Consider the following 2702-nt stretch of genomic DNA (forward strand, 5'->3'; position numbering starts at 1 on the left):
TTTTTGAGGAGGAGGAGGAGGAGGGTTGTCATGGGTTTCCTTATTTGTTTTTCTTTTAAGACGGGCACTTGCTCTGTAGCCCAAGCTAGCTCTGAGCTCAGGATCATTCTGCCTGGGTCTCCTGAGTGCGGGGTTACAGTGCACTACATCTGATGAATAGCTGCTTCTACCTCTGGGCTAGACTACTACTACTCAGAAGCCTCCAGTAGTTCTGCTTCTGCTTCTGCTTCTGCTGCTTCTGCTTCTTCTCCTTCTCCTTCCTCTTCCGCTTCCTCTTCCTCTTCCTCTTCCTTCTTCTTCTTCTTCTTCCTCTTCCTTCTTCTTCTTCTTCTTCTTCTTCTTCTTCTTCTTCTTCTTCTTCTTCTTCTTCTTCTTCTTCTTCTTCTTCTTCTTCTTCTGCTTCTGCTTCTTCTGCTTCTGCTTCTGCTTCTGCTTCTGCTTCTGCTTCTGCTTCTGCTTCTGCTTCTGCTTCTGCTTCTGCTTCTGCTTCTGCTTCTGCTTCTGCTTCTGCTTCTTCTTCTTCTTCTGTTAGTGTTTTCTGTCTTTGGCCTACAGGGCTATGGAAATCATCCCCTCCTCCATTCTTCCTCCATCCCTGAAATACACCCCTCACCTTGGCTCCCATGGCACCTGCTCTGCCCCATATCCCACAATGCCCTGAGCCTCTGACATAAGGCCAGGTAAGATGGCCATGATTGTGGCAGAGCCTTGGCAGTGGGTACGAAAATAAGGCTGAGAGCAGGCAGGGCTGAGGTGTTTGTGGCCAGCATAGTTATGAACAGTGGCTAAGGAGGCCTGGAGACAAGACAAGAGCCCTGGAGAGTCAGCCAATGGTCAGGGCATAGAGGTCTATAGAAGGCCTCGGTTGGATCTATAAAGGGGCCAAAGGAGCACTCCAGGAAGGAATGTGCAAGGCCAGGTTTTGGGTGGAGGCTCAGTCATGTTGATGTAGATCCACTCTGCACCAGTGTGCCTGTCTCCATAGCACTGCAGAAATGTCCAGTGGTATTCCTATTATATGGACCATGGTACTCAGTATATGGACCACAGCAAAGCTCGGGAGATAAAACCCCCAAAGATAAACTACTTTAGCCAGGGGAGGTAGACAGAAGAGTGGGAAAGACCAGTGTCACTGCTGGGCCTGTTGGACTTAAGATTCTCAAGACTGATTTTGGACTCCATGAGTCACCAGGCCACCGGTGGGTGGAACCACACTGGGAATATTTAACTGGAGAATTTGGTTGTCTGTGCTCAGCAAACACACACACAAGAGGCAAACAATGTAAGCCATGTGCCATCCACATGTTACACACAGAGAGCTTGGGGACCCAGATCAGAGCTTAGGAGCATGGCGGAGGGCACAGATCCACAGTGCCACAGGTAGCAGAGCCATAGAGGCAGACAGAACCACTGGGCAGTCCTACAATGCTATGGAGACAGCCACATAAGCACAAGGCAGCTCCACAGTACCGTGTGTCTTTTGAGCACAAACAGGCATGGCATCATCTGTTAGGCACCATCTGCTCTGCACTGAGCCGCTACCCAGCCATTATACCAAAGAAGATCAGCAGGGCATCCCCTAAACAAGAGGAAAGCATCACGGATGTTAGCCATCGGCACAGATTCAAACTATCTTGAGAGATAGCCCAGTGGTTAAAAATACTAGCTGCTTTTCCAGAGGACCTGGATTGAATTCCCAGCATCCACATGGTGGCTCACAACAGTCCGTAATGTCCCTTCAGCCCAGGGAATCAGATGCCCTCTTCTGGCTTTGGTAGGCACCAGGCACACATGAGGTGCTCAGACATGCATGCAGCTGAAACACCCATTCAGATAAGATAACAATTAAAAAGAGATGAAGTATCTGAGGCTTCGCCACACACCTGCGGTGGTGGTTATCATTCTAGCCAGTGGCAACATTGCATCCGGCGCAGTGCACGATGTGGGGCCTCCTATGATGCTGATGAGAAAAGTCAATGACATAGCTGCTTCCACAAGTAGGTAGACAATTTCTCTTTTTTGAAATGATTTATTTGTAGTGCTGGGCAACCTACCCAGCCTTGTGCACAGTAGGCAGGCACTTGAACTCAGCTGTATCCCTACCCCTGTAACTTCCTAGACAACTTGACCCAGTGGCCTGGCAAGACCCCTGCTATACAGTGGCAAGATTGTTGCATACGAAGTTCAACACGCAGCATTTCAGGGCCCTGCTACAAGCTCGAGTGCAGCGGTAGGCCCTGAACAAGTTGTCCAGTCTCTCAGTCCCCTGATTTCCTTCTATGAAATGGGGCTGCTCACAGCACTAACAGCACAAAGTTGCTAGAGCGGAAAATCCACAAAAGTCAGCAAGAGCCATGGCAACCGCCCAGGGGAATTAGTTGACTGTTACTGTGGGACAGGATCCTGGCTTTTTGATGCTGAGTTCTGTTGTTTCTTTGGTGCTGGGTGGTAGCTCAGGGATAGGACAACTTCTGTCTGTGTGTTATTGTATAAAAGAAGGTGAGTTTTGGTCCCAGACAAAAGTCAAATGTCCCAGCTGTCCTGCTATCTGAAAGCTTCCCAGCCTTCCCAGTTGCCTCTAGTCCTCTCAGAACCGAGGCTGACTAGACCTGGAGGAGGAGATGCATCTACAGGGACCGTTCAAGGTATAGCTAACAAGTGAAGGGCCTCTGATCCTTTTTTTTTTTTTTTTTTTTTTTTTT

The sequence above is a fragment of the Mastomys coucha genome, unplaced genomic scaffold (assembly GCF_008632895.1).
Source record: "Mastomys coucha isolate ucsf_1 unplaced genomic scaffold, UCSF_Mcou_1 pScaffold22, whole genome shotgun sequence".
NCBI classification, from domain to species: domain Eukaryota; kingdom Metazoa; phylum Chordata; class Mammalia; order Rodentia; family Muridae; genus Mastomys; species Mastomys coucha.